The following is a 21010-nucleotide window of genomic DNA, read 5'->3' as shown; positions in this document are numbered from 1 at the left end:
ACATTTAATATTCCGCGAAGTGTACATGCACCTGACCTCGCAGTCATGAAAAAGTCTTTAGTCGTTAATATTATTCACAGAGTTGTTCAGAGGAGAACCACGTGAACACGTCTTAACAGCTTCAGTTAAGTGCCTTGGACTATGAACGGAATAATTAAAACTTTTTGACAGTTGGACTTTTAGTCGAAAATGGAGCAGATGTTTGGGTATAAAAAAGTGAACATTGTTGTGACAGAAAAAAGTGTCAATGCGCGTTAGATAAACAAGATTGGCAGTTGAGCACAAGGCGAAAGCATCAGTAGCGAGCAGTGAAGACCATAAAATTTTAGAAAACTGAAAAAAATTGAGAAAAGCTGAAAGAAGCTGAGAAAAGATGAAAAAGCTGAAAAAGCTGAAAAAGCTGAAAGAGGTTGAGATACGGCGAACAAAAAAGATGCAAAATTTTCTCATAAGGTGTAAAAGCATTGTTAGGCAGAAAAACAGTTTCGGTTTAAGTGAATAAAAACCGAAACTCTGAAGGCAATTGGGTTCGTAGCACCAGCACCACCAGCGGCAACAATCACAACTCGAGTAACAGTATTAGCAGTACAAAAAGCCGCACTTGTAAACGCCTTATTTGGCTTAAATAACAATAAAGTTGTTATAAAATCTCTACCTTCTTTTTTCTAATGTATCTTTGTTTTAGGCTGTACTTGTATCTATTTAGTTGGTCTTAATTAGTTGCTAACAATCCGTGCAGCATCAATGCGATCGCGTACTTTGTGGCTTATTTTTTCAACATGTCTCGCATGTCGTTAAATATAGCTAAATGTTTTACATGTCATTAATTTTGTAATTTTAAATAATTTAAAAAATTTTTTATACTCTTCATGTGGAGAAGTTGTTAACTTTAATTGAAAGAGATACTTTAGACTAATAAATTAATGCAATCCATTGACGTTTAACAGTAACTCACATTTATGATGCAATTAAGTGCATTTAATAAGCTTTTACTATATAAATGTTTTCGAAAAGAGTGTTTACATATACTAAACACTTATTCCGAAATATTTTTATATATAAAACAAATTCAAGTTTGTTAGTTTGTTTTTTGCCACTCTATCCAATGAGTTCCTTAATCGTTCATCGATGGCGATTATACTATACTATGATGTACTTCGATCAATGCCTACTGTTACTTATAGTCCCATAGGAATAACATAAAAGAGGTAATAAAACTTATCCGTTGTTGTACAACCAACAGCGCAGTTATCTTTATCAGCTTGGATTCAATTGGTTAATAAAATATCAAATATTGCCTAAATAAAAATTTAAATATAAGGAAATATGTTACGATATATATTTTTGGAATATTTGTGAAATAATATAAATAGGTTCGTTGAGTTCGAAAGTAGGTTTATATCTTTTGCAAACTTAAATACATTTCTGTAAGTGTAAATTTGAAGTTAATGGCTTTTGCAGAAGCTTCATTGGTTCTTGAGATGCATTAAGACAAAATGCGCACTGCTCTAGAGCGCAAGCATTTTGGGAGTAGCTTATTTTACTGCAAGCTTTTTAACTTTATTTTATCTAACCACATTACAAAGCTGAAAAGGTATACGTTTTGAACTAGTATTAAGTCTGTCGAATGTTTATATATATTTCAGAGTTTTCGGGTTTTATAGGCCTTCAAAGATGTCTTTGTTGTTTGTAAATCATATTGAATTTTATGAAAGTTTTTGTCCATGCATTTTTAAAGCTTACGGAGGGTAAAAGGTGCCTACAAAATTTCACCTTGTATTTCTAGGTTCGACAACTAAAGTAACTACAACTATAACATATGTCAAAAGTGCGAATTTATTTATTTTAAAAAATGACAACATAAGGACACAAAGTCCTTATGCTACGGATGTAGCTTTCACCAATTTATTCTTTCGTTAATATGAATAATAGTCGTAATCGTCTTACTTTATTTTTATCAAAAAACCAAGAACTGTAAAATATGTTATAACAGATTTCAATAATAAGATATTGGATCAAGCTGAAGTCAATCCCCGAACCTTGTTATGATATTTGTATAATTTCTTTGGAACTCTGATCAAAATTGTGAACACATCATTAACAAAGCACGTCTTCAGTCGTGAAAGAGAGTATCAAATTATCTTTTAATTAGGCATCAAAAATATGTTAAAAAGGAGAAATTTATTATAAAAACTCAGCTTACAAGAATGGATTATACAGCCCAGGCATATCCATGGCATCGGTTTAAATTAAATTGACGCGCTGCTGCCCCATGTATGAGTCCTTGAGATTATGGCAATATGTTACAAACACACTACAAGTATACTTTTAACTCAAGTAAACAATACAATTTTATATACCTTCTACTGGCGTAAAATAAATTTACGATAAACACAGTCGTTTAAATATTTGTGGAAATGATAAATAAATATATGGATTTGATATATTTTTATGCAATAAAGACGTTTACCTAACAGCAGTAAATTTTTAATTAATGTGATTCTTGGCTGACCATATAGTAGTTTCCAGTATTGCCAAATACCCAACATCAGTGGTCTTTTGAATTATTTTTTGAATGGACATTTTGTTAACTATTATTATTTCTGAATGTAATGTGCTCGTAAGACTTACTGCATAGTTATTGTATATTTTATATAATTTCTGATAAATATAATTATTTGATGTCTTCAAAATATTTTTTAATTACAGGGATTGTTTGGTTTAAAATATCTCATATTAATTACCTTTGGGAGTGAACAAAATCGGAGTGAACCAAATATAGTGATTAATTTAGATGTGGTACATTCTTTAACGTGATTCAATCAATTTTGGTGTTGTGATAACTGAATTATGGGGTAATAGGTAAAAACAAGTCAAAAAATGTCTCATAACATTTTGTATTTTTCGAGGTCACATCTAGCCAATTACAATTATGCTCTGTACCTCCAAAAGACAGAAACTCTGACCTTTGCACTGATGGACAGCTTTATCAAAAAAAGTCCATTGTTTTGAATACTCTTTCGTTTATGAAGTGTAACAATGGCTCAGCTGTCATCTATAATTATTAATCGATTCAAAAACTGTTTAGGATTTTTTTTAAGTTTTTATAGAAACCGTTTGAAAGTTATAGCACAGGTATTTCATTGATCCAGCTTTAATAAACGTGGTACCGAATCTGGTAAAACATTTTTCATAAGCAGAGGGTCATGCTAAATGTTATGAATTTGACATTCCTACTTCAGAGTTCTCACACGTTCCGGTCAATTAATTTTTCATCAGAAGATTATCAATTTTATCCACATTTGCTATACCCTGAGCTGTAACCTCAGATGGGCGTCTTGTTCGTTGTCCGCTTCGCATATTTGCTATTCATGCGATCACAGCAAATCTTGGTAAATTTCCTTTGAATCATTCCATTTGATAGTACAACCCTTCCACATTGCTGGCCAGGCTGTTTGTTTTGTGTCAGAAAAAATATATATTTTTGTAATATAATGTTTTCTTAATGTTCAGAACACTGGACATTATTTGCGAGAAAACCTCCCAAATCGAAGGAATAATACAAACTCAAGCTTTTAAATATTGCCAGATTATAAAAAAAATAATATAATACAAAAATTTTTAAAACTTATATAGTACAGGGATTACCGGCTTATCAGAAACCTTATCAGAAAATATCACAAAACTGTCACATTTCTTACTCATTATACTCACACTCATCAGATAAGGACCTTATGTTACGCTATTATTGCCAGTCTTCGTAAAGAATATTTTATTAGTTGTTATATCTATATAAAACATGTTTCAATATATATGGTATGGACTTACATAAGTTTGTAAATATAACATATATAGTGGTACGATGCGACGTTTGTTAAGTATTTGCCGCCGTTGGTTTTTATAAAGCAAATCTGATTATTGTTACGCAAATATGTGTCTTGATTAGGCAGGTTTTTCTTCTACCAAGCCTGAGATTTTCTTAGCACCGCGCGTGCAGCTCTTTGTTTTAATAACGTTAACTACAGTTGCGTGTGGTCTGTGGTCCATAATGACTTTAAGATGACTCAATTAAGGGTTCATTGCATGAAAATTAAACTTTATTTTGTCTAAAATTTCACTTAACTTCATAAAACGACTTGGTGATGTTGGCGCATGCGGAAGTAGCTCTTTAATTTAATTTATATCTTAAAGTACGCAAGCCGAAATAAAAAAATTATAAAAAATGTGAGTTTTTGACTTAAGCCTGCTATAAGCTGTTTGTGAGCTGGCTGGCAATAAACAGTAGCAATATGTTAGTTCGTTGGGATCACAATATGCCAAGAGTAAGTCATTGTATATTATTGCAAGTCATTGTATTTCATATTAAAATTGTTAATCTTGAATATATTTTCTTTTTCATATGCTGCTTTTATTTAAAAACCTACTTAGAAACCCACGTTAACTATTATGGAATTAATTTGCAAACAATAAAAGCTAAAAAATATGAGAACAAATTTAGAAGTTAACATTTTGATGGCTCATTTAAATGGAAACAAAATAAACTAAATATACAATTTAAATTAAAAATAAACTTAGTTGAAAAATTAAAACAATTGCCCATAAAAATTGTTAATTAAAATCGGCCTCAGATGTTTGTGAAAATAACAATGAAACCAAAGACTTAAGCAACGAACTCGAGAGTCGGCTCTAAATAAAATCTCACATTTTGCGATTTCGACCGATTGCTGCAACCGCTTGTAGGATTCAAATTGGATTAGACCAATTAAAATGTAGTTAGAGTTGGCAGTAACTATAAAATAGTTTCAATTAAAATTTATTTACAAATCAATTTAGAATTGCTATTCGAAAAGTAGTTTTTTAGCACAAATTTTAAAGCAAGAGCTGTGGCAAATCAACGTATTTCCATTGATGCTCGCATCTGTAACTTCTGTATCCATGACTTCTATATCCTCGTGCATATAGTGTAGATGTCTCGAATAATGCCTGCGAAATCGGAGGTTTACATAGCATGGCCTGGCAATCGGTACATAGCACATTTGCAACATTCCTTGATAGTTGCCACATGCTGCGCGTGCAACATTATTCATTTTTATGCATTTTTCACGCCATTTTTCAACTTTTGTAACTGCATTTTTGTTTGTTTTAGTTTTTATATTTCTCAGTTTGTTTTTTCTTCTGCCACTATTTGAGCAAATAAAACATTGTTTATTATTATATACATATATTTATATGTACATATGTAATTTTTGCATGAAATTTTCTTGCTTATGTAGAAATTGTTATAAATGTGGTAACAAAAGTGTCAACGTGCAGATTTTTCGCTTTGTATAGCACCTCTTAAACAAATCTTTTGCCGTACATTCGTCCCGTACCCCGCACCAACATTGGCAAATGGCATTTATGAATTTTTATGTACGACTTTACGAAATTTATCTGATTTAGTAGAGTCATGCAATTGCCATGAATTATGGCGTGGAGATGCGTTAGAATGTGTAAACATGTTATATTATCATGCAAAATAGCCAAGATTCACATTTCAACAAAATAAAGTCGCAATTGTAGGAAACGAAGTTACAAAGCCATTATGATGTTAACATATTTATCGAAGGAAAACATAATGAAAATAACATAAGTAGACCAAAATTGTGACTTCAAAAATATTTTCAACCCATCCCGATAATATTATTACAAAATGCAGATTTCTAATATGCTTTATACTGACTACAATTGCGTGCGAAAAGACTGGTGTGGTGTCGTCGAGATAAAAGTATAGCTAACAGTATAGCCAATGGAGTCTACGTAACTTCAGGACTCAGGCATAGGGTCAGGTTCAGTTCTGCAAAATTCTTTAGTTGTGTTAATGATATTGTGATCTTTATCCACAAAGGATGGTGAAATAGCCCTTGTCGAGCGACAAAGCGCTTTGTAAAAAAACCTTACAAAAAAAGGTAAAATTGCAATTACAGAGAAGAAAGGATTTCCTTCGTTATTGCCCAATATTTGCAAGAACTGCATTGAGATTGTTGTTATAATGTTTATAACAGTCAACTGACTTAGTGCCATTTCTCTTCCCTGCACTCTGCTCAAAAATTTTGTCATTTATTAAAGTAATTTAATCATTCCTTAAATATCATACTTAAAATTAATAGATCCACAAAATTAAAATTTTATCAAATATACATTAAAAGAAGCAAAAGTCAAAGTGTCAGCTAACAGCACTGAAAAAACAAAACATATAAACAAATGAAATTATAATTTTACAAAATTTTCAAAAACATCATATTAACATTTTATAAAATAAAAGTGAAGAACAGCTCATTATACAGAGTATACTGGTTAAGGGTAAGACTTCAGCTATTGTTACCCCTAGGTAAGGCTTCAGCTGCAAATAACTAAAATCATTTTTTATTTTATTTCACATATCTCGGTTAAGAGTGCAACTAACTACTAAACAACAGGGAATAACCTCCTGAAATTTAACGTTAAAGAAAAATTATGGACCTTTATTCAAAGTGAAGTTTAATGCTGATCTATTATTTATTTATCTATTATTATCTATTATTTATCTATTATTATCTATTATTTGTTTAAATGCTTAATAGATATGGTATAGATATTATTTTAAAATGTTATCAAAATGTAACTTTAAATTTTTAAATATTAAATAATATGTTTTGTTTTTCTTGAGTTTATTGATTTTATTTTCAAATACGTATACCATATTATGTATGGTGGGACGTTGGGACAGCGCACTGTCCAACAAGTGGCCCCACTGAGTTGAAGGATTAGTCGAAGTAGACCATGAAACTACTTGGATCCTTTTTCGTCCTTCGATTCTCGAATGTTGTTATTGAGTTAAAGCTGGAGTGGCTTCCGTTCGCATAACTATATCTTTTGTTAATGCAAGCAGCTCATTTAGCTTGAAGTTTCCTGCCAAGTCATTACCAAGCCAATGGTGTCCCAAGACAATCTTCCTCCTACTTGCCAGTGCTGGTCGTTGGCACAATATATACACCGCTGTTTCCTTTTCTTCTAGACATAGTCTGCAAGTGTCTTCCTCAGCAAGCGTTATCTTTTTGAGGTGATACCATATTACTACTAAAATTATATGCGAGAAGTGTATGATATGTCATATAGACAATAAAGAAAATAAATATTGGTAAATACATAATATCAGTGCTGATGAAAGCACTAATTAATTTATTCCATAAATATCCAAATGTGATTGACAACGAATTTTATTGATTATTGTTATTTTTTATGATCGTCTTTAAACAATAGAAGACTTCAATAATTCAGTTTAATTGAAAATTAGTTCTCTTAGTTCTCCATTGAAGAACCTTTGCTACACAATCTACAATTTTGTTTATTTAAGAATTAAAAGCACACATAGCTAACTAAATTCCCAAAAATTCTTATCCCTATTCCATGAAAATGTTTGGCCTTACGATCTGCTATCCATAAGTGAAAGTGCTAATTGCTCAATATAATAAGTAACATATCTGATTATTATTAAGAACATCAAACCCATTTTGATAATCCTTTACTTCTACATCTGGACTTAACGAATATATGACGAATTAAAATTAGATACTAAAATGTATGCTTGTAGCCAGTGAAAGCCTATGTGCGAAGGAATATTATAATGGAAGAAGAGGACTTAATGACTTAAGGACTTAATGAGAGAAGGTATGGAGGGGAAGATGTAGGTATGTTCAGAGTTCTTGCGTAATGCAATGCGAAAACATTTTTAATAAATCAATTAAATTCTCTTGAGGTTTTATGTGCGAATTTGTTCCTTGCAAACGTCATTTTTCTAATAATCCGCAATTAATTTTCAATTAAAAATAAGAAAGTAGATGTGAGTTTAAGACAATATGTGATGTGATAGGTGCTACACTAGGAAAAATAATTGGTAAAAGTTTTATTAATTCCGTGCACCAGTTTTATTTATTTATTTGTTTATTGTTTTGCTTTATTTCTTTTTTTAATTGTTGGTTTTGAGGAAAATGTTTAATTCATATTTTTATATAAACGTTAATGACTTAACTTGACTAAGTGACTGTGCTTCCTCCGACTGCATTAATTGTTCCAAACATGAAACGCTGTTACAACGTTACTTCTTTGGCTACCGCTTTGTCGAGTGGTGCGTTTTGCCTCCAGGCCGCGGCTAACCAGTTGCACTAAAATATTTAATTAAGCCAAAATTTTTAAAGCGCTTACCATTTCAGTTTTATGTGTTCTTGTCATTAATTTATGACGACAGTGCATAATCACACACATCGTCATCGTCATCGTCATCTTTATTGCCGACCCCGTTCCCGTCCCCGTCCCCGTCCCCGTCAACGTCGTCGTCATCGTATGCATTTTGACAGTTACACTTTCAATAATTGCTGCTCCTCCTGCTCAATTGACGTGACGTAGGGCCTGCAAGGGCCACTAAAGGACTACATATATTTTTACCGTTATATCTTAATGTATGCTCAACATTTGATCGAAACGTGTTGTTGGTTTTTCTCAGCGTGAACACAATATCTTCGCTGTGGCAGATACTTTTATCTTTTGTCTCTTGTTTTTGCGGCTTCTATGGGAAAGAAATGCAGTTAAACCGATAATGGCAGCTACATTGACACCGCCATGGCCATGGATATAGCGAACGCGTGTAAGCCGCAAATGCTTGAGCTGAAGAGTGGAGCTGAGTTGGTGAGCTGAAGAGCTGAAGAGCTGAAGAGTAGAAACTGCTTTTAATAAACGCAATTAAGTTAAAAATGCGCGTGTCCGGGCTTGTAAAATTTGTGGATTTTGAAAAAGAAAAGTCATATTTGAGATGTCATGGTCACTGACGTTGACTTCATTTTTTTCTTTCTTTCTCGGCTTATGTTTATTGTATATTTGATGAGAACATTTCTTTTTGATAATTTTTGGCAATTATCTTAATATCTCGTGAGTTGTATCTGTTGTATTTGTTGCTAGTCGGAAGGTTGATTGCATGGTTATTGCACGTAAGCGAGTGCCTGCAATTGAATTGTTTAATAATCGCTTTTTGGAGTTGGCGTGAATTCAAATTATTTAAGTCAGAATATGTAATCAACTTATAACGAAAATAAACTTAAAATTGTGCAGCTTAACTAATTTTAAAATTTACTTTTTCTTTAATTGAATTGGCACGAATCCACAATTAAGCGCTTAATGGCTTGCGTGTTTGAGTCGTAGAGAGCGAAAAATATCAATCGAATCATCTGAGATATGTAAATTTTGTGGTTTATAAAACTGCTCGCTAAGTGGGAAATTTTAGCTAATTTTGCTTATTAGAGCATAAATTAATAAAGAAATTAAAATAAATTATTATCAGAATTCGTTCGTATTAAGTATTATAATGAATTTTTAATTTTAACTTCAATGGACGGGTATAAAAAATGTACTTCTCACAAAGTTGCATGTTTGCGATATTTTGGAGTTTCCGTTTTTCCAAAAAACTTTTTAAAAGGCTTAATTTTTTCTTTTCCACGACAAAAGAAAATGTTTAAGCATTAACTACTTTCAACAAAAATCTGTCCTCTCAAGTACTTTGATCCTCTTAAAGTACTTGAGATCCAGATAATACAGATCCAGATAATAAATTCTTAATAAACTTTGTAAGGTTTTTTTAACATGAGGTTATCATCTACTAGGGATCTAAAAGAAGAAATGATGAAAGGTCAAATTGTTTGGAGTCCATGAGATAGATAATTTCACTATATTTCGTTTACATGAGATATACAGTTGCAACAGATTCTCAGTTTTTTTTTATTAAGTTAACTAATAAAAAGTAGTTAAAGCAACGTGCATATAATACACATGTACTTTAATGCACACTCCTTTATGTAAATTATTTATGTAAATTATTTATAATTTAAAACGTATTTATCAATTTATCAAAAAATAAGTAAAAATATTTGACATTGAAATTTGGTTCTGAAAAGCCTACTTGCGGATTCTTGCTAACATACTATCTATCTATCTACATACTAACACTATCCCTTACTTTTAAGCATTTTAAGAATATTAAAAGATAGAATTCTGTTACCAATATAGATAATAGAAAGCGCTAAAACCATTATAATATGAATTGAATTTCTACATCAACAGATAATATAAGCGCGATTTTAAGTAAACCCTTAGTTTTAATCATTAGTCAAACCAGCAAATGTTAGTTTCTGGCATCACATATACCTATTATCTTAAGGTTCTCTACTATATTATAAATCCATATAATTCTTAGCCTGTGCATATCCAAGTCACCTCTAGCGTTCATAATTAGTTTTATTATCAGTTGCTGATCCAGCGATATATGATCGAGTTTGTGATTGGACTGCATTCGGTAAAATTCAGAGCTATATATTTTAGACAGTATGTACTCGTTTCTCATATGTCAAAAGAAGTTTATTTGAAATAACTTTTTAGTCCGCATTCTCAATCATTTAAAAAATATGTGAAATAGAACTATTATTATAACTCTATGTTGCAATACTGCGGCTATACTATTTTTTGAACTTAACACCATTCTCAGGTGTTTAAGTTACTACACATTTTCAGTTTGATGTCTACAAATTGATCATCAAAGCGATCTAAAAATATATTTTGATTTATATATAATTAATAATATATCTTTGTGGGCTTCTTTGCCACCTTGGAGTTCTACGTATGAGAGATATATTTTGTTAATAAGCACAGTTATCTGCATATAATCATAATCATATAAAATAATTTTATTGGGGCTAATTCATATATATCATATATGTCTATGACAGTAAGGCTCTAATCTCTTCAAATACAAAATAAAGTGTATAAAAATACTAAAATGTTCTTTCCAGCCAAACGGAATTGCACAATGTCGTTAATGGAATGGACTGGCTGCCCAAACCTTAAATTATAGGCAACAAATTATAGACGATATCTTTTAGTGCACTTATGTATGAATAACAACAATAGTTACTAATTTTAATAACAAACTCTTTACAAGATTAGAGGTATAAACAGAGTAGGCAATCGCTAGGTTAAACTGACGACATTAAGTCATAGCTTTAAGTAAAGAATGTATAAAATATATATTATTCTCTCCAGTTATTATGTTAATGTGATAACTTTACACTAAAAATCTATTCCATTGTTAAGAATCAATCTTTAACCTAATAGATTTAATGACGCAGGCATTATAACATACGTCACCAGATATCAGCAAAGCTTCTAAAAAGAATGAAACATTTTGATATTCTTGATAACAGGAATTATAAGATCCAATATTAAGTGTTTAAAAAATTGTAACAAATTGTTTCCAAAATTCATTTGCTTCTTTTTCAATTTGCAATCACAAAAACAAAATTTTTGGTGCAGGGAAAAGATGTTCTGAAAGCACTTCAAACATAATTACCCCTAGCAAATTGCAGAGTCAAAATATTTTACTTTCTTCTCAACAATTTGATGGGCCGTTTCAAGCTTGTCGCATGATTGCTGCATTACGTTACACTATAGATAGTGTGCGCTCCTTGTCCCCCAATGCCCTCGGCATGGTTTCCCATTTACTGTCGAACATTTACTGTACACGCGCAAACTGTAATTTTTACGCAAATTACATATACTTACCGCAAATGTTCAACAAAAACACAAAATTTAAGATTCGCAAATGTAAAAGGATGTCTTGTACCGAAGAACATAATTGCGACACTTAAAGCAACACAATATTTTCGCACCTTTCCAATATTGACAGCAAAAACAACTTTCGAGAAGTGTGAACATCAACAGCAATGATTGTCGATCGACAGCAATTGAAAAGAATGACCAACGGTGAGACCAACAACCAACAACCAACAACAGCAACGCAGTACTATGTCCCGTCAGCAATGAGAGCAGCCGCAGTGAAGGAACAAAAGGAGCTGCAGCAAGATAAGTGCGCGCGTAGCACTTTCTCGTTCAGGCTATCACGTACTTGAGGCGGCGCACCTTTAGTCTCTGGGTGTATGTGCGGTTGCACGATGCCACGTCATGTTGCGTAAACATAGGCCAAAACCGTAACAAACGTTTAAGCAGCGTGACACAGCTGCCGTAATGGGTCCTGTCCATGCAAAGGTAGAACACGCTGACCAGATTTGCTCAAATTTATGTCGTCTTGGACTTCGCTTGAGAAGTGACAATACTGACACTTTTCTCTCGACTTCGTCGTTGTTACTGCAATTACAGTTTAGAATCGCGAATGTGCAACATCAGAAATGACCAAAGTCTTGCGTCCTGCGTGCTTTGAGGAATTCTTACGGCGAAAGTCGTCGTCTTCTGTGCAACTTTGCTTCCTGGGAGAAATTGCAATTTGGTGAAGTTAATGTCAGCGTAAATGTCAACAGCTTTGATGAGTTATGATGATTCTCATGTTTTTTTTTTCAGTACACAATGAAATTTAAATTAAAATTAATTTCGTGCGTCATTAAATCAATTCTCTTTTTTCACTTGAAATGTCGAGTTTTACTCAACGCCGTTTTTTTGATATGTGACAAAATCATATAAATTTTATATGTAATTTTGATAATTTTTATTAAATTTTAGGGGTTTTATTAATATAAAATATAATATAAAATATTTCAACTATATAATAATGCCTTTGAAGATCTTAGTTATTAAAGACAATGAAAGATATTATGTTTTCATTATTAAAAAATTTTGAATCTATTACTCCAGTGTACTCTAGTTAAGTGCATTTATTCATTCATATATAGTATAAAATCAATTGTACTATTCATTAGTAGGAATAAAAATTGGTGTTTTCGATTAAAAATGGATAATTCATCTTAGAATTGTCATCACAAAGGCGATATGTGCCATTGGAAATGCTGTAATAATACTTCAAAGTTGAGTCCATATATCGCGCTTACCTTCTCAAGTTTTTCTTATTTGAAGACGTCTCCAATTTCATTTTGAAGTCCTTCAATTCAATTTGAAGTTCCTTCTTAAGAGTGGACCATCGCATACACTTAAAAAGTGTGGTTTTGCATCGTTATTGATGCTGTTAGCTGTCGCACTATTTTAATTTTGCCCTTTAGCATTTATTACTAAATGCCATTTAGAAAAACATTTGTGGCAATTATTCCTTCCTTCATTTCTTGCGGTGTTTCATTGTACTTTTTAAATTGTAGTTCTATACTTTTAGAACCGTTTTTCATACAGTTACCTGATATTTCTAGCGAATATGATATCGTTTCTGTTGCAAGAAGGTCAATAACCAGATATTAATTTCTTCAATTTTCAATTATTTTCGACCCAAAGCAATTGTTCATTCCACGTTCTGATTTTTGTTGAAAATAACTTGCATCACATAGGCTTGTTTCGGTGTAGATGTTATTGATTGTTATGGACTTGGACTATGGGCATGGACTATCAGGAGCGTTTATAACATACTTTGTAGAGCAAAGGATCTGCTATCAATCTAGTATCAATTGTATTAAATTTGTGTTAAGCCATGCCTTTCTCTCTCTTATAAAGCAAATCTTTAATAATATACTGTATATGATATGAATAACCTGTTATCTTTCGTTTAATAGATTACAAATTATTTAAACATTTAACTGAAAACAAAAACAAAGAAAGACTTGGTAGAAAGTAATTTGTTATGTGTGGACATTCATAGTTTTTTCACTTGCACAATAAAGTATTTCTCCTTAGCGAAAGTGATCACTATTTACAATTCAATATACATACTCAATCAAGGACTGGTTTTACTTTATATCGTTAATATAACCATAATACAGTTTTAATCGCAATGCACTCGCTTTAAGCTGTATTTTACGGCATCCAGTTCATATCAGAACGACACGCGCAAATCGATCTAATTCGGGACTTTTGGTTTTCCATGGTGTCAATTTATAAACAGAAATTTGTCGAACTATTGGATTAGTAATTTTGTTGGATCCACTGATGCAAAATTATCTTGTCCTCTTTGATTTGTTATAGATACTAAAAATGAAATTCACAGATGTACAATTATACAAACATAATACATATATTAAGGCATATAAAGAATATCCAGGTATTGAAAATCTTCTAAGAGCTTAAACATCAATCGACAGATTTTAGGCATGATAACTGGTTCAATATGCAGAAGCACAGTAATTTATATATATGACACTCGATGATGGCGCATCTTAAATAGAAAAATTAGGTATTTTATACGGAATTTTTAATTTTCTATTAGATTTTTATTAATTATGTTGATAATATAAAATAATAGGTATATTATTGACCTTCATACAAATGTCTAAATGAAATCTTATTATCGATTAGGATCAGCACTATGGCTACAGGGATCTGTTCTAGAGGGAGCGTACATTCTTATTATGCTCTGTATCTATGTTTCTCTAATGCCATTATGTGTAATCACTATCAGAATTCGAATCGTCAATTATAATATAATTTCATTTATATATAATATAATTTAATACAAATATAAATAAAATGTTTTACTTCTTTGTTGTCCTTTTATTTGGTATATAGAATTTTTTACTTTCGATGGGCATTGATTGGTAATATCAGTAACACCAGTATTTTAACAACTATAATTATCGCTATATATCCTCAGATTAAGTGATCCTTTCACTCTAGCGCAATGTTTATGGCAACATCGTTTTCTTTGGCGGTATTTTTTCAAGGAAAATAAATATTTTTAGAAACAAAAGAGGGCAATTGAAACCTAGATATTTTAAAAACATGTCCATCTGCATAAGCATTTAATATATGAAAAGTCTTGTTAGGTTTGAATATTACCAAGCTGAAGATAATGTAAATATATATTTGATTGTACAATAATTTAGTATTTAATTCCATAAATTTGTCTTTACCAAAGAATGTTAGCTATGAAAAGTAGGAGGTTCCTGATAAAAAAAATTACTGAAAGATACATTATTGTTGCCATTACTGATGTAAGCAGTTTCTTTTACCTATATAAAATATAATTATTAAATGCATGATTAAACGATTTGGGTGTGTTATGTTAATGATTTTTGCTGTTGTTGGTCTTATGACAACAAAATCTCTTCCTCGACTCAGCTTCAATCAAAAAATTACTCGAATTCTTTATAGTAAGAGGGGTGCTTTCTTTGTGCAGTTTTTGAACGTCCTTACAAGGAGTTGTTGAAGAACGGAACAATTGAAAAAACCGTTTCTATCAGAACAGGAAATTTTCTGACCTTGATTGTTCTTTAGTTGTTATGCCAATTCAATGCTTTTGTAAACATTCATCACTTTTAATATCAGTTTTTGTTTGTGGTGTTGAATGGTGATGGCATCAACACTTTGTCTTTTTCTGGACATTATTCTAAACGTCAATATTATTGTTAATAATACTTTCTCAGCCAGCCATAGTTTCGAACTACAATCTTCTTCTGTGAAATGAATTGATTTTATCAAATTGTGTTGTAAAATCAATATTATCATACGAGTATTTTATGCTGAAATAGATATCCTTTAACAATTTAAGGATTCGCGAGTTTTACGTCATACGGATAAATAACGGAATTGTAGCAATAATTTTTGACTAATATGAATATGGACATAATATATATCAACACGCATATACACGTACCTCTCTTTTCTTACCATAAAATATTATTATATTGAGAACATAAAAAAAAGTAACACTGAGTACAGCAAATATTGCAGAAAAGGACATAACATTTAGCCGGAAAACTCGTATCGGAAAACTTTTTGACGGCCTTCTTTTCGAGCAAAAATAATTTTTATGTTGACAAGTTTTATAAATAAAAGCCTAAAAATGTAAATATATATTAATTGGTACCGAAGTAAAATTAGTTATGCATTTGCAAATTCCGCCATTTATTTCCACATAGGTTTATGATTTTTAATTATAACCACGTTCAATATATTCAGGGACCCTTCAAAATATAAAACTTGTTAAACACCTCGCCATTTTTTCCCTTACTCTACTGTTATAGAGATTAGATCTATAAGAATAGAATTGAGTGTTGCTTTTAATGTGAAATTGGCAAAATCAAATAATTACATTAGAAATTGTCGTAATCAAGAATCAAGTTACTTATTAAAAAAGTACATTTGCTTAAAACAATTAAAAACTTAAATTTCATCCGATAAGTTTATGTTATTGGTATTTTGGAATAAGCACGATACACGCGGACTATCTGGACAAAAACAAAAAAATGAACAGTGTCAGGTTAATGGATTGTTTAAAGAAAAAAATTAATTTGTAATTTGTTACCAAGTAGCTGCTCTCCAAATGATACTCCAAGGATAGAGATTTTAGTTCAGTAATTATGGTAAGTCATATCAGATACAAATGCTTATTTTAAGGTTAAAGATTAATAGTTCTTCCAAAACGGCATAGAGTGATCAGAGAAATATGGATTTTATTTATTTAACAATATGTCTTTATTGAATCACTTTTAATTAAAGCCTAATGTCTTGTTTTCACAATGTCATTTTAAATGACAATTATAATTGACTGCTGTGTCAAATGCGTTTTCATTGCATGACAAGAATGCGAATACATCATATGAATACCCGTTTTCATTATACTGACAATATTTGACATTGAAAATGACATAGTGAGAAGTGAGACATAACAATAAGTTTAAAAATCTTAAAGACTAATAACAAAACATTATAAAATATTTTATATAAACATAATACAATGAAAATTATAAAATCAGTTGTAAATTATAATAATAAATAATAATAATAAATTAAAAGCCATACATTACTGAGGCTAAGTTAAATTAAACAGGATGATCTGCAGGATCCGCCATGTCTATCATTCAGTTTTAGCCAGCAGTTTTACATGGTTTTCAAGATCTGAAACATGTTTTTGCCTTATTCTCTCGATCTCTTCTGTAACAATCGGAACTTTCCAATGGTTAAAGTTCATTCTTAGAAGCCTTTATCAAGGTGAATACAAAGGCACACCACCGTTTCTATTTGCGGAACTACATTTTCACTGAGAGTGATAGTTGTTGAGGAGGATCTGTTAAGAGAGAATGTTATATGACGGCATGATTTTGCAGTTGATTGGAAGCGATTGTGGCATTTTTATGCCAGCACAGAATTGCTGTATCGTCAGCAAATGTTAATGTTACTAAATTGCTATTTGTGAGGATATCCGAAGTAAGGATCAGATGAAAGAATGGATCAAGAACGCTGCCTTGAGGAACATCTGCACTTATGGTAATGACAGTATTGTTGTTAAGGGATCTTACATTAACGAATAAAGTCAATTTTTGCAAACACATAACCCGAATTGTTAGTTGACTCTCTGGATATAGATATTTTATTTAATCATAAGTAGTTATCATTATTATTAATTATACTACATACAGTGGACAGAATTTTCCAAATTGTCTTTATTTTGTCAGACGTTTATAAACTTTTTTTTATGAATTTCGTACGCAATATCAACAAAATTTAAATAAGTTACCAAAGCTATAGTAACTAGTCTACAGCTTAAATCTTATACTATTCATATTTTCATATTAGATGAGTGAACAAGGAAGTTATGAACCGAAATGTGTTTGAAGCTGATTGAATAAAAGATAATAAAAAAGTGTTCACCTTTGATGTTTGCATCTGGATAGTATCAGACAAATTAATGATATCAGTTATCACTTAACTGACAAAGAATAAGCCTTACTTTAGGAAACGACATTCGAATCAAAGCTAAGACGCAAGTAGTACTAGACTTTCAAGATGTCTGAGAAAAGCTATATGTCGTAAGCAGTATCTTAGCAGTAGTGATACGTTACGCATATGTGACTAAATCCAGATTGCTCAGTATATAGCTAGTGAAATTAAATACATCGAAACCATTAGAATTTCTCTGAATCATAACATACCTAAATGTTTAATATAGGTGTGAGTAAATATATATTAGCTTTTATTTGTAAAGAATATATTTCTTAATAAAGATAATACCATATGGTGAATGTGGCCAAAATAAGAACTCAGAATAATCAATAACGATAATATAATTAACGTATTATTACGAGACTATTAAATCAGATATCTAGAGTCGATATATTTGTTGATATGATAGCTGCGATAATTATAAAATACTGGGTTTCCAGTTAAAAGGGGTATTGCGACCACAATATATCATAGTGACCAAGATGTTTTTAACCTATTATAAAAATGTATATACATATACATATAATAACACATTATATGGATACATTAATTAATAAAAGCGATTTTATAAAAATGTATATACATATACATATAATAACACATTATATGGATACATTAATTAATAAAAGCGATTTTTGAAGTCTATGCTATGTGGGATATAGGTGAAATCAGATAATAGTTAATTTGAGGGGCTTATTTAATGTGTGTGTGTCTAAATATATTTTCTATAATTAGATATACATATATTGACTAAATTTCTACTGACTAAATTATTTGAATTGATGTTTTGGAAATAGTTTGTGTGAGTAATGAATGGTGTTATATAAAATATAATAGTTTGCAATATTAAAAATGAAAGGAATATTTTTAATGTATGAAATGTATGAAATGTATGAAAAGATGGACCGCAACATTCCCACAGTTTAAAATGTTTATAACCTCTTGCCACATCAGCATTTACTTTTCGTTTTTGTATTAAAACAGTAGAAATTAATAACATTATTGGAACTTCAAAGAAAAGTTTATTAAAAAGTAATATGTTTTAAAAGCATATAAAAAATGAAATAATAAAAATCAGAAAATTAATTATAATAACATATATAACTTAACCATATAACCACAATGTTCCTGCGCTAATGGCCTCTGCATGTACTCAAGGCAATAACATGAAAACTACAAGTGAGAAGCTCATAAAAAATTTAATTGATTCATAAAACAATTTTTAACTGCTGATTCGAATAATTTATCTTTTTTGCTTCGTGGTGTGGTATGTTGTCGTTAAAGCAAAAAGGAGGCTGTTGGAAAAGGCGCCTCCTGAGCTCCATTTGCACTACTAAACTGCAAAAGTTTAGTGCACAGATTCGCAAAGTAGGAACTAACCTGATTGATGTTGTTGTTGTTGTTGTTGTTGTTGCTGTTGATGTTGTTATTTCCTCTGCACGTTTAGTTTTGCTCTACTTACAAATCTTTTTTGTATAGAAATTCCTACTCGACTGTTTGTATCTTATTTTGTAAGTGAATTCATTTATAACATTTATAAAAAATTAAAAATATAACATTTTTTCAAGTGTATCATTAACGAACTAAATAAATGCGCAAGCGTGCGGCTGTCTATAATGAGTTGCCACATCCACAGCCACAGCCAGTGCCACATCCACAGCCACTGCCACAGCCACATCCACATCCACATCCACTGCAACTGCAACTATCCGAAGATTGTTTTTAAGGAATCATGCAAGTGGCGTATGTGTCTTGAGCATGCGAAAAAGCTGAGCTCACAGTGGTGGCCACTTTTAAGAGGTTTTGATTCTTTTCTATTTTATGAAAACTATTAAACAATCTTTTTCTTCTTCCTTTTTTGTTGCTCGTTTAAGAAATTTGGCTTGAAAGCAGTGCAGGCGGTCTGCAATGGCATTTTTATGGACTTCATAGCTATAGCTTTTGCGAAAAAAGAGATTTTTATTGTGCTTTTATGTATGAAGGAATAGAAAAATCTTTTAGTAAAATATTTCTTTAATATTTTTTGAAAATTATGTGAAGGCGTTAAAGGCATAAAAAGCAAAAGTTAAGGTCGTAATGGTTCTTTCTAATGAAACTGTTTAAAAGAAGCCAAAAAGTTAGATTCTCCACTAAAATTTTGAACTTCGAAAATATAAACACTTGATCAGGAAATAAAGGACTAGTAGGCGCTTCGATAGAATGTGTAATATATGTAGTTGCGATTTTATCAAGTTTTGTTAAATACATATGTGTTTGGATTAAAATTAAATTGTAAGTATATTTATATTTCAAAGAAAAATCATTCAAACAAAAAACACTCCCAATATTAAGTTATTGCACTTTAATAAAATCTAAAAGTTCGGTATTGCAATTTATATAAAGGCTATGACTGAATCGGATTAAGTATTAAAAACTGAAATTCTTGATGTAAGTCTTAGTATGAGTAAAGTTATTTTTCTACAGACAGTCAGACAGTTACATTATATTAGAAATTGTTGTTGTTTTCAATATAAATTGAAAATTTATGAATGAGGGCGAGAGAGCGAAGAGAAATTTAGATTAAATTTTGATCACGGTGATGCGACTTTCTTTACGTCGTCAAGTTGGGACCTTATAATACCAAGAGCCGATTGTGTATTTACTCCCAAGAATATTGTAGTTCTATTGGATGTATATCATCCGCTCCTGATGATTTGTGACGCTTGAAACTGAAAGTAGCCCAATTGAGTGCTTGGAGATTTAAATTGATAAAGTTAACCGATTCGAAATCTGAGCACTCAATGGATGGATCTGCCGAAGCAGTATATACTTTTTGATTTTTGTATATTATTTTCTCTTTATTATAAAACAGAATAAATCTATCCAGTGACAAATTACTATTATTAATGTCAACAAAATGAAAACAAAATTAGTAAAATCAAATTATGTTAAATTGGTAACGTTATTTGGGTACATTATCTCATACTCGTATATACATGTCCATATATATTTAATTATATGGTATTAGGGTGAATATTACAGTAGCGGCACAATAAACTCTGCATAAACTCTGTATTTCTAAAGAATAGCACAGTTCCCGAAAAACCATATCAGCAATAATGATTTAAGTGATCATGACCAGTGATATAAGGAATAATTTAAATAGAGACGATGCACCGTATGAAAATACTAGAATCAGGCTGTGAACAGAATGGTAGGTTACCATTGAAATAAATGCAGGTATTAAATAGGAAGAGTTTTGTTAAAAAATTTTTCGGGTAAAAAGAAAATAGGAACAGCACCAACTATCGAAACCCACTTCGAAACTATGAAAGTACAGAAATGTTACACAAGGTTATTG

Source organism: Teleopsis dalmanni, chromosome 2 (assembly GCF_002237135.1).
Source record: "Teleopsis dalmanni isolate 2A chromosome 2, ASM223713v2, whole genome shotgun sequence".
NCBI lineage: Eukaryota > Metazoa > Arthropoda > Insecta > Diptera > Diopsidae > Teleopsis > Teleopsis dalmanni.
The sequence above is the reverse complement of the archived record's forward strand: the minus strand, read 5'-3'. Positions refer to the sequence as shown.